A 15,014-nucleotide genomic window follows, 5' to 3' on the forward strand; every position below is an offset into this window, starting at 1 on the left:
CCGCTCGCGTTTTGCCTCTCTGATTGGAGTTTTCATTAACCTCAATTGAGCCATCAGCCTAGCTTTCCTGTAGAGAGAGAGCATGGCTTCAGGAAGGCGACTCTCCACCCTTTGTAAGAAGACGCGGCCGGTGATTGGTGGCTTCAGGAGCGCCGGAGCCGACCACCAATGGGGAGCGCGAGGAGGCGGGGCATCCTGGGGCGGGGCGGAGCCGCGGAGCGGCGGGTTCCTGGGCTGGGGGTGGTGCGAGGCCCGGCGCGGTCGCCGTGGTTACCGCACCCCGGCTGCGGCTGATCAGTAAACACTAATTACGCCCGCCACCCAGGTGCCGGGGCGGCTTGCTGAAGACTGAAAAACACCTCAATCCCACTCCGGGACTTTGGTATGGTTTTTAATTTTACGGCTCCTGTCCTCGAATCTGTCCAAGCGCATTAGTATTACGTGCGAGGTTTCCCGACAGGACTTTGACGGATGTTGCCCGGAGAGAAGCTGCTTTCCCGGGCAGAGAAAAGCTTCCTTTAGAGGCCTGGATGGACGAACCCTGCTGTACCCGCCTGGACCTGATGCAAGCGCTTGGGTGGAGCAATCCTTGATGGAGCAGAAACATCGTTTTCTGTGTGAGGGCCCGTCATGGCCCAGGTGGACAGCCACGCAGACACACGCGCCACCTCCTCCAGAAATCAGTCCCAGGCCAGGGGTGCAGGGGAGCGGCTTCGCCCGGGAGACTCACGAACAGCGCCACCGCAAAATTCAGACTCTTCCGCCCCAGCACGCTGTCCCTGCCCCCGCTGTCCTGCCCGCGAGCAGTGGGGACACAGACGCGTGCACACAGACCGCCAGGGCCACTTCATGGGCACGCCTAGTCTTACGCACGCGGGCGGGCGCTCACCATACTGCTCCAGTCCCCTCCCAGCCCCATAGCACCCTCTAGCGGGGATAACGTGCTCCCTCGTAGGCGCACCGACCGACCGGACTTGAACCTAGCACCAAGCGCCCACCCTCCTCCTCCCTTAGCCCGGTGCTGCAGCTGAGGCTTCTGCAGGTTTGTTTGATCACCTGCCTTTCTACTTCTACGTTTATGACCCTGCTGACGCCCGGGGAGAGGGCAGCACAGCTAGCCAATCAGGATGCTCTAAAGGTCAAGGTAATGCCCATTTCCCAATTTGATTCACAGACTTCACAATTCTTGTTCTCATGACAAAACGTGGCGGTCAGCACTAAATGTGACGTATCCCCTATCTTCTGGCAACCGAAAGAATAAAATGCTGAAAATATAAACAAACTCTTTTTATTAGAATTAGAGGTCAGTTCTCTTAAATGGTTATAATTCTTCTCACCTGGGACCTGTCTTCAGTCTTAACGCGCTGACATGAGATGAGTTGGTCTGCATCCCAGGCATCCCTTGTTTCCCTTATCACTTTTTAAAAAGTCTTTTTAAGTGCGGGGAAGGGGCAGAGAGCAGAGGGAGAGAGAATTCTAAGCAGGGTCTGTGCTGTCAGCAGGAAACCAGACGCGGGGCTCAAACTCTCAGAACTGGAAAGATCATGACCTGAGCCAAAATTCAAGAGTCCGTGGCTTAACCCACTGAGCCACCCAGGGGCCTCTCCCTCATCAATTTAGGTAATTTTTTTTCCCTTCAGCTGTCAAAACACAGACCCCCTTTTATGAACTTCACCCTGTAGAAAAATGACCCATTTGAAATCCTTCAGTTTGTAAGCTTAAATTTCATTAGAGGTTAGAGTAGGTTCGAGGATGAAGGGACTGGAAGGATAGGAATGAATGTACACCTGTGGAGTCACTTTCTTTCAGATAAGGTGCCTGGACCTTTCAGTACACTGAACCCACTCTCTTTCCCACCTTTGAAAAAAAAAGTGTGCTTTCATCATAATTTCTGTGCTTGAAAATCCAAGGCAACTCCTGGTTTCGCCCTAATGTACTAAAAACAAACTGCTGCCTCTGCAGTCTGAGGCCTGGAGCTACGGGTCTCGTGAAACCAACCTGACCACAGATGTTGTTCTGACTTCCACGCTTCGCCCTGCTCAGAACACCTTCCTTTTATTCCTCCAACTCCACCTGCACGTTCCCCATCTCCATTCACATCTGGTCGGTCCCACAGTTCAGCCCTTCGCTGCTTTTGCCTCGTTAAGTAGCAGAGTAAGGGCCTTTCAGATGGGAGGGTTAGTCCAGTCCTGGGTTAGAGGCCTCTGGTTCCCACAGGGTCTGGTTCTAGCCTTCATGTGGTCGTTGGTGTGTGGAGCCGTTTGGGAAGGTTTGAGGAAGAAGGAATTCATTTGTGGTCAGCAGAGAGGAATGAAGGTGAGGTAGGAAAGTTGAGAGGTGCCAGGTGAGGTCGGCAGTTGAGACCTGTTTGGGATTTGTCCCAAGCTTCATAAGAACCCTAGGCTAGACACCAAAATAATTTGGAGAGCTGTGTTTTTCCCTGTCAATTTATGACTGGCCATGTCTGGCCAAGAAAAAGGAGGTGGGGGAAGCACGCCAGGAGCCATTTGCCAGACAACTCGGCAAATAAGGCTGAGTCTGAAACTGAGGCAGGCTAGAAATTGCAATTAGCGTGGAAATGAAGATCTTTTCAGAAAAGAAAATGGCCCCAGCACTTGTTCTCTATTGTCTCTCCCATCCTCTGGCGCCCACCCAGACAGCCCTGAGACAGCCCCTTGGCTCACAGACTTGTGAATACCCAGCCAGGATGAGGGGGAGCACCCACCCATCCTCACCTGCTTCTGGAAGGGCTGTGCTGCCTGTGAGGAAGGGAAACCCAGGGAGGCTGGCAGCAGGCAGGTCCGCAGCAGGGAGGAGGAAGATCTGTTCTGTTGAATACATTTGGATAGGTTTATTGCACACCCCCAAATCACAGCGAGTTTAAAATGGTGTCCTTGGGGTGCTTGGGTGGCTTAACCGGTTATGTGAAGGACTTTGGCCCAGGTTATGATCTTGCGGTTCATGGGTTTGAGCCCCGCGTTAGGCTCTGTGCTGACAGCTCAGAGCCTGGAGCCTGCTTGGGATTCTGTGTCTCCCTCTCTCTCTCTGCCCCTCTCCTGCTTACACTCTGTTTCTCTCTCTCTCAAAAATAAAGAAACTTTAAAAAAAGTAAAATAAATAAATAAAATGGTGTCTTTGAGAGTTTGTCTCTCTCTTTCCCACCCGAAGGTATTAACTTACCTAAAAAGTGCATGCTCTCTGGAAGAAGGCTGGGAACTCTGAGCTCAAGTTAGAGGATACAAACTTAGTCAACATTTTTTGGCAATGAAAAGGATAGGATGTTTTGTTGATTTTCATTCTAATTTTGTTTATATAATATGGGTGGTAGGTCCTGCTAGCCTACATTATACTCATTCTAACGAAGCCATCCATCATTTGAGCATTTACCACTGACAGATTCAGGGCTAAGTGCTTTGTATGCATAGTTTTGTTTTATCCCACGCCAGTCCCACCTAGTGGGCATTAATCGCCCTGTGAATGACAGAGGAAGTGGAGTCTGAGAGGTTAAGCAACCCACTCAAGGCCATACAGCCCCAGGGTGGTAGAGCGGGACTCAAACTGGGGATTTTGACCCGCACAGCCCAGCAGCTCTGGGCACGACCCTGCAGGTACCGGCCGTGGGAGCCGAGGCAAGGGAGACTCGTGTCCCTAGCGGCCTTGCAGGAAGCGTCTGCAGTGCCCAGCAGGGAAAGGCCTAAAGGTCCCAGACAAAAATACTGCAGAAACAGCCCCTGGTGGCAGGAAAGAGCCAGCCCTGCGCTAGGATGGGTCGGTGGCTGGAGGGTGGCGGGCGGCGAGCGGGAGGTGGCTGAGAGCCGGGCTTTGGGCCAGGGCCAGGATTTGGGCTCCAGCGCGGCCTTCCCACGACCGAGGCCGGGGGGGCCCACAGGCCGAGATTCTCTCCCGCCGCCCCGCGGCGCCCCAGGCTCCGTGTCTCGCGGCTGCGGCCTGTCCCCTCCCCTGTGGCCCAGGAAGGCTGCGAAGCGAGCTAGTTCCTGGGCCTGTGCATGTTTCCCTGGGTGGGGCCTAGGTGCCGCCGTCTGTTTCCTGCGGGGACCCAGCACCCAGCTCCCGGTTCCTGACCAGTTCATACTGGTCCACGGCTTGGACACCCGGGACGGCGTGACCAGGTTGCAAACGTGGTTACGTAGGCCCGTTGCAGGAAGAGTGATTATCCACGATGGAGTGGCTTACGCGTGCTCTGCGATTATAGGTTCTTGCTCAACTCCGCAACAACCGTGGCGGGTGGAGGGGGGTGGGGGTGGGAATATAATCCTTATTCTTGTTTCACAGATAAAGAGGGAGTCCAGGGTGGTGAAATAACTAGCTCAAGGACATTCTGCTGGGAAGTCAGGACATGAGAGCTTTGGTAACTGGAGAGGAGTTAGAAAAGTTGTGGACTGTTAGGATCTGTCGGGAGGGCAAGGGGTGTGGGGATGTGGGGGCTCACGTGTGCTTCTAAGTGTGTGTGGTGGGGAGGCATGGGGCTGGGAAGGCCGTGAAACCACTTTCCTTCTTCCATCTGCTCAGGTTCTAGGCAGTCAAGAGTTGACATTGACACTGTCCTCAAACTATATTTTCAACCACTTTTTATCACCTTTTTGCTGTAGTCAAGCCACTATCAAACCTCCCCAGGACTACCGAATCCCTGCAGTGGTCTCCCTGCTCCTGCCCTTCCCTTCCTTTAGTCTGTATTCAACAAGGCAGACACAGACATCCAGCTAGAACTCACGTCCCGGCACTCCTCTGCCAAACCCTCCAGAATTTCCTCTACGAGAATGATCTCCTCTCCCCACCTGAGGGCCCTCATCTCCCATCGTCCCAGTCTCTCCCCTCTGCCTCCTGCCTCCAAGCCTTGGCAATTGCTCTTCTGAGTAGAATACTGTGGCCCCCCCACCTCCCCACCCCCGATATCCACATGGTTGTTTCTTCACTTCTTCATGGTTTTCTTCTGTTTTGTTTTGTTTTGAACAGTAACTCGAATAAGGCTTTCCCTGGTCTCCTTTAAATCACCCCTCACACTTATCACTTACTTACTTATTACTTACTTACTTATCCTTATCACTTACTTACTTTACACTTTCTTATTTTTCTTATTCACCTTCTATCTCCCCAGCTAGAGTGGAAGCTCCATGGTGCAGGGAGGGCATTTTGTCTGTGTTGTTGTTTGGCTGGTGTCTTTCATTCACTGCTATATTTCCCCATGCCTAGAACAGTGACTGGCACACATGATGAACTTAATAAATATTTGCTGAACAAAAGGATGAATGAATGAACAGACCCATTTCTGTCAATGAAAGAAGCTACAATCTTCTGATAGGACAGGGAGTGGGGGAGGGTGGGGATTAGGGGGGTTGTTGAAGGAGGCCATGTTGAAGGATGAGGAGAGCAAAGACCTATGAACTAAAAATGGTTGTCATGAAAGGCAGTGGGTGTGGGGGAAACCCCCTCCGTGTCACCCACACCCTCTCCTCCATCATGTACTGGGTCACTGTGACTGGGCCCTAGCAGCTGGTATCAGCTTGGGGAGTCCCACAGGAAGCTGTTCTGTAGGTCCAGGAAGAGAATGAGATATGTCAGATGACAGTGTGTGAAATGTAACCTCTGCTGTCAAAGCTGATGTGAAGTGGCCCCATCTTAAAGAACAGGAGGTCAAGAGAAAGCCAAGGACTATCTTGGAAACCAGATGCCATTGGCATTAGGGCGGGAAGTATCTTCTCCTCTGGTGGAACTGCCCTGGCTCCTGGCATAGGTGTTGCTGCCCTGCCCACCTCATCAGGGGTGTCATCTGTGACCTGCCAGGAAAGACCTGTGCGCCCAGCAAGAGAGTCCTGGTGTTCTTCTGGCTCTTGGCAGCAGTTACAAAAATTTTTTTATGTTTATTTATTTTGAGAAAGAGAGAGAGAGTATGCACACAAGTTGGGGAGGGGCAGAGAGAAGGAGAGACAGACTCCCAAGCAGACTCCACACCATCAGCACAGAGCCCAATGCAGGGCTCGAACTCAGGAACCACGGTATCATGACCTGAGCCAGATGGAGAGTCGGACGTTTAACCGACTGAGCCACCCAGGCACCCTTTGGCAGTAGTTCAAAAAGTACAGGCTTAAGATAAGGAAACAACCCAAATGCTCATCAATGAATGAATGAATGGATAAAAAAGATGTGGTGCATATACATAACGGAATATTATTCAGCCACGAGAAAGGAGATATCCTGCTATTTGCAACAACAAGGATGGACCTTGGGAACATTGTGCTAAGTGAGAGAAATCGGACAGATAAAGACAAGTACTATATGATATCACTTATATTTTGAATATAAAAAAGTCAAGCCCATAAAAAAACAGAGAGTAAAATGGTTACCTGGGGATGGGGGGCATGGTAAAGAGTGATGGTATTTAAGGTACATACCTGTAAGTATGTACTAAATAAGCCATAGAAATCAAGTACAGTGTAATGAATATAGACAATAAGATTGTACTGTAACTATGTAATGTGGCAAGTATCACTACATGGACAATCATATTACAATATATAAAATGTATCAAAGTAACAGGCTGTGCACCTTAAACTTACACAATTTTATATGTCAAATTTGTTTTTATTTATTTTTATTTATATTTTTTTAACGTTTATTCATTTCTTGAGAGAGAGACAGAGCATGAGTAGGGGAGGGGCAGAGAGAAGAGGGAGACACGGAATCCGAAGCATGAGCTCCAAGCTCTGAACTGACAGCACAGAGCCCGATAGGGGGCTCGAACCACAAACCGTGAGATCATGACCTGAGCCGAAGTTGGATGCTTAACCGACTGACCCACCCAGGTGCCCCCATATTTATTTTTTAAAAAGTACAGGCTTCGTGTCCTCAGATTATGGGTTATCTGGGACTTGGAGTTAGGCAGGCCTGGGATGAATCCTAAATGCAACTTTATTGTGTGTGTGATATCGGACAGGCTCTCTAATAAAAAGCGTGGGGGATGAGGTCTACTGAGAGGCTATCGTGAGAACTAATGACATAATGCATACGATGTGCCAGGCATACAGGTGCTCAATAAGTCATATTGGAGCCTTATTTTCTTTGCTGTCACAGTCACATTCAGAAGCTGGAATGGCGTTTAAGAGTGCAGTCGAGAAAGCAAGAATCCAACAAGGAATCTGGAAACCTGTGCTGGCTTCCAGCTCCAGCTGGTTATGTGGCCTGAGCAGGCTACTTGGCCTCCCAACAGCAGTCTCTATAGGAAAATGGAGGGGCTTGAGCTCCATGACCCCTTATGATGCCCGGATATAGCTCCAGTATTCTATGATATGGGACTCTGAGAAATCATTTTTAACTGGGCTTCACCGAAGGGAGGAAATAAGAGGCAAGGGCCCATTGGACTTCACACAGAGGGGCTTCTCAGAGGTCTTCTTCTCCGGAGTTGGTGGGCATTTGTGTGTTAATGCACTATGAACTTTGGGGAGCTCTGCTAACAATATCCTAACTGCCATTCTCCCTCACACATGGGACCCAACCTCAAAGTGGCCTATGAAACACAGGGGCATCCTTCACACAAAGGCAGCTAGGTCAGCGATTCTTGAAACTGGCTGTGCTTCAGGTTCACCTCAAAGCAGATTCTCAGACTCCACCTCATGCTTACTGATTTAGAATCTCTGTGGGCAAGCTCAGGAGTCTGTACTGTTATCAGGTTCTCCAGGTGATACCCACAGCTATTTAAGCCTGTGCATTTGGGACCCATTTGGGAGCAGGGGACTGCCAGTTGTGTAGGGTACGAGATGGACAGGGCACGTGTTCTCCTAAATGTCTTCGCAGTGTGACAGAAGTGGACATCTTGCCTGACAGTGTCCCCTCGTTGATGTGTCCTGGCCTGACAGATGTGAGAGCGTGGTGACCAGGCATTGTGCATTTGCTTCTCTGGTGCTTTGTTAGGCTGGCTAGGGGAGCAGCTCTTTGGGGGACACCAGCACCCAGTGGGCAAGAGGATGAGTAGAAAGGCGGGAAGGGGCTGTGTGAGTCCACTAGGACAGCCATAAAAACATACTACATGCTGAGTGGCTTAATCAACACAAATCTATTTCCTCACAGCTCTGGAGGCTGGAAGTCTGAGATCTGGTGTCGGCCAGTTGGTTCCTCCTGAGGGTCTCTCTTGGCATGTAGATGTCTGCCTTCTTCCAGTGTGTTAGCATTTGTCTGTGCCCCAGTCTCTTCTTATAGGGACACCAGTCATATGGGATTAGGGCCCAACCATATGACCACATTTTAACTTGATTACCTCTTGAAGGATCCCATCTCCAAACACAGCCACATTCCAAGATACTGGGGGTTAGGGTGTCAACATGTGAATTTGGGGGAGAACACGACTGAGCCCACAGCAGGAACACTCAGGGGCAGCATGGAGGAGAGGAAGCGAGGAAAGGGGCCGTGTCTTTTTGTTTCTAGGCTTGTCCCAGGGCCCACCTGGCCTTTCCTACACACCAGCCTCTGGGGGCTCATCACCTCCACACTTTCCTTGGAAGGAGTGCTGGACTCTCCCTCTCCTGGTTCTGATCCCATTTATTCCTCCCAACCCTCCTGTGAGGCAGGCAGGGCAGGCTTATCGTTATTTTGCAGGAAAACATGAGTTCAGAGAAGCCAAGTGGTGTATTCCAGAATGTATCCCGTGATTGGTATCCAGATTTTCCTGCACCCAGAGCAGTATTCTTCCCATGGGTGCACTGGGCACCTGCTATGTGCACTACGTCTGTTTCTGTGGCTTCCAGGGACTCGGGTACAATGTCTGAGGAGGGCTGAGTGCTGGCAAGGGGTGGTTCGAAGAGAGATCCCATGTCTCCCTCCCTGCCCCCTCTTCTCTCCTTTCTTTTTTTATTTTTTGTTTGGTTGGGATGTTGTTGTTGTTGTTAGTTCTCTCCTTTCTTTTTTATTTTTTGTTTGGTTGGGATTTTGTTGTTGTTGTTAGTTTTTGTTGTTTGATCACCTCTTATATTGTATTCTCTGATGGAACTCCTAGGAGAATAAAGCCCGTTCTGTGTATACAGATAAGTGTTTTTCCATTTTTGGCCTATTAAAAGCATGGGGCTTGCCTAATTCATTAAAAATTCATGCTCCATTTGCTTGGGTGTGGATGGTGAGAAGGCTGAAGAGCCAAGGAGACCAGGCTAGCTCATGTCTCGTTGACACGAGGGGGGTGGATGGCTGAGCTGGGAATTAGAGAACACTCTGGAAGAGTCGATTCACAAACACTCGCTGGGAAGTGCTCGCTGTCCTAGGCCACAAACAAGACACAGCCTCTGCTGTCACTTCACGGAACTAGAGAGGTCAAATGAATGGATGATGCTATGATGCTATGATGGAGATGTGCTCATCAAGGATCTTGGTTAAGCGCAGGATAAATTGGGGCAGCTGAGGGTGAGCGGGGGTGCTAAGGAAGGAGGCTGGGAGTGCTGGTTCCCCCCAGCCTCACACACACACACACACACACACACACACACACACACACATACACTCACACACACACTGGCTCTTGTGATGTTATGATGCACAATGCTTGTTCTGATCTGTATTCTCTGTGTATCCAGGCAGGTGGAAACTCTGGGAGCGATAGAATTCCCAGGCCACCTGCCAGCCCTTAGCCAGCCTGGGGGTGCTCAGAGGCCAGTAGGCTGCAGGAGGCTGATGACCAGTGCAGGGAAATGACATGGGCTGGAGTGTTATAGGGATCCTTGCCCTGTGGTCACCTAGAAAACAAGCTCAACTTTCTACGAGTTTTCTGATGTATCTCTGCGTCACCAGGAGGATGGCCCAAACTGCAAAACCCAGAAACCAGAAGCAATTGGACAATGATTATAAGCTGCCAAAGGATAGCCTGTTTTGGGGGTGTGAGTGTGGGCGTGGTCTTGTCCTTCTGCTGTTGTACCCTGATTTGGGGACTTCCGAAAAGGAGTGTTCTTGGATTGCTTAGGCCAGCAGGACAGTACTGTCTTGTAGACAGGGTTCCACTAGTCTCTGGGGACAAGATTCCCAGAGTGACTGGACCTGGAGGTCCCGTTCATTGTTGCCTCCTGCATGATCTCTGCTTGTATTCTGGGCTCAGTCAGCAGTGTGCCTGGAGAAAAAACCCCAGGTTGCCTGAGAGTCTTGGGCAACATAAATGTCTGGGCCCCTTGGTCAGTCTGTAAACTGCTCTCTCTGGCAAGGCCAAGGGCAGAACTGCTTGTTTGTTGGTTTTTAAATCCTTATGCTAATCAAGGTGTGATGACAGGCTCTTTCTTTGCTCCCAACCAGGCTGGTAGAATTGGCGTGGGGTCGCTGATAGAGCTTTCGACCAAAAGCCAACTCCCCCGGCTCAGTGGATTGAAGCCCCCATCCACCCCATTCAGTCCAGGAGCTGTGGCCAAGAGAGAGAGATCCAACAGGGGTGGAGGGGCTGCTTCTTCAAGAGCCGCCAGGGAGGCTCCAGACTGGTGATTTAGTGAGAAGAAGTCCCCTTGTTCATCTGTCACTTCCGTCCCCGAGGGCCCAGTACTGCAGCCCAGCAATCCTCCCGGCATCTGACAGGGGCGGCAGACCAGACCGGAGAGCAAGAAGGGGTCCTGCACTGACCTGGCCGGTGGCCCAGAGCTGCTCCGGGTGGGGGAGCCGCGTGTCAGGAAGGGGCCGCGGTGGGGGTGGGCAGGGGAGCCCGGGCAGGCTGGGACGGCCGCCAGCAGACAGCTTTGTTTTTCCGTGGCAGTTTGCTGGTGATACTTCTATTTCCCGAGCCGCCAGCTGAGTGGGGGAGGGGAGAAGAGCGAGGCTTGAAAGGGACAGACTGTGGCCACGAAGAGTGGGAGCCGGTGCTTGGCACAGCTGCGGGGTAGGGGCTGCCTTGACGCCCCGCCCCCTCGGATCTCCTGCATCCGCCCTTCAGATCTCGCGGCCAGGGGAGCAGATGTCTTGCTGGAGAGACTCCCCCATCAAGAGCCCCCCCGCCCCCCCCCCCGCCCCTTCCCCCGGGACTCCCCTCCTCCCTGAGGCTCAGCAGGGCAGGCGCCGGGCTGAGAGATGGCCTGCCAGCTGTTGGCTCCCTCGGGCGCTGGCCCGGGCCCTGCTGTGTGTGCCAGGCGGCAGGTGCCACGCAGGGGGTGCTGCTTGAGTCTAGGGGCTGGAGTGTGCAGGGCGGGGGCGAAGGGGGGGGGGCTGTGCAAAGGGGCCGCTGGAAGGGCAGCAGGTTGTTAAGGGGCAGGGCGGCTTCCTCTTCGGGATTCGAGCCTAGCGGCTGTGCCGAAGGCCCTGCACCAGCTACAGTTACAACATGGACAAAATACTGGGTGGACAAGCTAACAAAGTCTTGGCCTAAACCTAAGATTCCACGTCATTCTGTTTTCACTTGAAAAAAATGGCCTTCAGCCGTGGTCTCTTTTCCAGGCCTCAGACTTTCCCAGGGCAGTGAGTGGTGGAGGAAGGAGCATGTTAGCGCCAGGAGACATTTCTCAGGCTGTTCTGGCAAAGCTTGCTCCGAAGCTGACCCTGCATTCGGCTGGGAGCCGCAGAAGAGGCCACTGGCTGTGCAGAGCAAGTCCCAGGACTTCCCTAGGCTTCGGCCACTTCTGGGACCGCCCACCGCCCCCAGCCTGCCTCCGGAACCCTTCCCACATCTTCAGATGGTGGGGAGAGCAGCTGCGGGCTGCTAGGTCACCATGGTGACTGGCGACAGCCGGCAGCCCCTGCCTCCATCCTCCAGGCTGGCGGACCAGCCCCCAGCCCCCAGCCTGCAGCCCCCAGGGAGCAGGAGGACTGCAGGGCCAGGGCCTGCCCACCGGCTGCCTCTGGGGCTTCCTTTCAGGGGCAGATTCCTCTCTGGCAGCCCTGATTCAAAGGCAGGGTTCCGAGTTGAGGCAAATGGGCATAAACATGTCCCTGGAGGAGAACTCTAAGGCGTTACAAATGTAAGGTATTGTTGGTACAAATAAAATCAAACTCATTATCCAGGAGATAATAAAGATTATGATGTTAGAGAGAACCTAGTCTAGTCAGAATATCCTAATTCTCCTCTTGAGTGTCCCCCTGGCCTTGTGATTCATTCATTTAATGAGTCTTTCTGGTCTGCTGAAATCTTTGCTTTATTTTAAGATCATTTACTTTCAATTTGTCAGAGGTAAAGAATGACTGATGAACTTCCTTCTCAGAAATCTTCAGCTATTTTAAGGCCAATCAAGTCTTCTCTTCCTTAAGCTCAGCCACCCCAATTATTCTGACTGGTGCTTTTTAATGACCTAACATCTTTTTTCTTTTAGAATGACATGGACATAGCTGCTCAATAAATTAACATCGGCTGACGTATTTGGCTCTTACAAGTCCACCTGCCAATAAAGAAGAGGCAGATGGGGCAAAGAACTAGAGGAAACGGTTGGGGAGTCATGTGACCATTTATCAAGCGAAGAGAACCAGCACCCAACCAAAAAAAAAAACAAAAACAAAAACAAAAAGCACTACTTTTAACCTTTTTTAAAAGTCTATTTCCCATATCTTTAATTATCTCTATAGCTCTTCTCTGAATCCTCTCTGGTTTTCAATGTCCTTTTGAAGGGATGTTAATCAAAACTACCCATTTTTCTGATCACAGTTCAAGTAGCTACACTGTAGCATAGAAGAATTACTTTACAATCTCTGTAAGTCATACAACTATCCTTTATTATAGCCCAAGTTATCAGGTGATCTTTATTTCTTTGCTTCTAATAACACTGACTTATTATTTCAGTTCAGCTTGTGGTCAGCTAGGGCCCCTGGATTTTCATTTTTGTTTTCTGTCCTCTATACCTGGGTCTAACTACCAAGTATTTTTGTGTTAGTATGAGCCCTCTGCCATTTCATTTAACATGTTTTTATTGAGGCAAAATAAACACACACAAACCTGGACGTGTAGTTAAGTACACATCCCGATAAATTTCAAAGACGCAGCCCACATAACCAACATTCAGATTAAGCAACCTTAAGTTATCAGCAACCTCGAAGCCTCTCTTGCGCCCCCTTTCCACCTTCGCTTCCACCACCCCACCTGTGTTAACCACTATCCTGATTGCTAACACTGTATGTTACATTAGCCTGTTTTTATTCTTTATAAAATATAATCACAGACTGTGCACTATTTTGTGTCTGGTTCATTCATGTTGCCACTGACTTCCACTCTCCTTTCTTGAGCTCACCCTTTTCATTAGTGGGCCTAGAAGGATGTAGGGGCCTGATAACCAAGGCATTTCAAGCTCAGACCTGTCAATGTTGACTGCAGCTAGGTAACATAGTTCCTGTGACATGCCAGATTTCTGAGTTAGAATTTTACTCGAACCATTTACTGGTCATTTTGTCCCTTTTACTCTTCAGAATCAACTCTCTCCTCCCCAGGTCAATTTGTACTCCGATATCAGGGTAATCTCTGAGGACATAATGTGTGTATGTGACTGCATTAGCCCCATGGGGAATTATCCCTGTGTTTATGAGGGAAAGGATTAGAGAGAGTTGTGTCTATGTTTAGGGAAGCCTTTAATTCAGATGTTCAGTTCAAGGTTTAATCCCTAGTTGTGGTTTGTGCTAATATGCTGTGGGCATGACAGGTATGGGAGGTGGGGAAATCATGTGTGTTGTTACCGTAGAGCAGTGCTTCCCAGACCTTTTCACAACATGACACCACATAGATGATAACATTTATATGGAAAACTGTGGCCGATGGAAAAGATATGTATGTATAATGGGCAACAAAATGTAAGACAATGTTTTACACCATTCCAATATTTACAACACTTACATTTATGTATATATTTATATTTAAGCAGATCTAGTATATATTTAAATGTATTTAGTGAGTAAATCTAATACATATATTTATATTATTATATATGTTTATGTTTAAGGAATCTAATAGCTCTTCTTTTTCTTTGTGCCATATGTAATGTTGATTTGTGTGTGTGTGATGTAAATAGAATTCCAAATCCAAACTAATTTATTTCATATCAACTATTTCAGAATAAAGAAGTTCTAATTTGCAGAATAAACATGCATTGTTAGGGATGCCTGGGTGTCTCAGTCGGTTAAGCGTCCAATTCTTGATTTCGGCTCAGGTCCTGATCTCACTGTCTGTGAATTTGAGTCCCTCAGTGGGCTCCATGCTGACAGTGCAGAGTCTGCTTAGGATTCTCTCTCTGTCCCTCCCCCACTAGCATGCGAGGTCTCTCTCTCTCTCTCTCTCTCTCTCAGAATAAATAAATAAACTTAAAAAAAAACATGCATTGTCATCAGCTCACTTGGGCACCACTAAAAGGCATATCAACCAAAATAACAACAAAATATCCAGTATACACAAAGCTGGAGACAGAGCTGTGCCTGCGGGAACCCCTGCCACCCTAGGGGCCTTCTTTGGGCTGTGGGCCACGCCCCCTGGCACGTGGAACACAAAGTCCTGGAGTAGCTCATGGTCGTGTCCATGAACAGCAGGTGCAGACTTTGTGGCTGGCTGCCGGAGTCCTTGGGCAAGTAGTGGAGGCAAAACCACAGGTGTGGGGTATTTCTCATTGTGCAAGCTGCCTGCAGGACCAAGTGCATGCCACTTCCCTGGGGGCTGCCCTTCGAGGATTCGGAGGTGAGGCTGCTCCAGCTACTCAGGCCCTGCTCAGCTGCCCAGAAGGATGAGGGGATCATCTCTCATGGCATTCTTGGAGCTCATCTGCAGCACTCCAGTTGGCTTACCATTTGGGACATTCTTCCTAAGGTGTTTTAGTGACAGAGGCCAATGCTCTAGAATTGTCACCTTAGAGTGTCTGAGCTGCTACCATAAGTACAGTAGGCTGGGTGGCTTATAAATGGCAGAAACACAGTTTTGGAGTCTGGAAGTCTGAGACCAGGGTACCAGCATGGTCAGGTTCTGGTGAGGACCTCTTCCAGCCCATAGACTGATGACTTCTCATTGTATCCTCACATGGCATAGAGAAGAGTCTCTGTGGTCCTTTTTTTTGGTAGGCCACTAATTCCATTCATGAGGGTTCCACCCT

The 15,014-nt window shown here is 50.0% G+C and overlaps 1 long non-coding RNA gene across 1 annotated transcript in view; it reads left to right on the forward strand.

Annotated features, from left to right (window-relative positions):
* The first annotated feature begins 215 nt into the window (after nt 1-215).
* Nucleotides 216-15,014, forward strand: part of LOC128774966 (uncharacterized) — a 31,830-nt gene continuing 17,031 nt past the window's right edge. The window contains exon 1 of the long non-coding RNA XR_008419540.1: nt 216-1,042. This is a non-coding gene — a long non-coding RNA (uncharacterized LOC128774966). The remainder of the gene's footprint in view (nt 1,043-15,014) is intronic.

The sequence above is a fragment of the Panthera pardus genome, unplaced genomic scaffold (assembly GCF_024362965.1).
Source record: "Panthera pardus isolate Hobbes unplaced genomic scaffold, ASM2436296v1 HiC_scaffold_6, whole genome shotgun sequence".
NCBI lineage: Eukaryota > Metazoa > Chordata > Mammalia > Carnivora > Felidae > Panthera > Panthera pardus.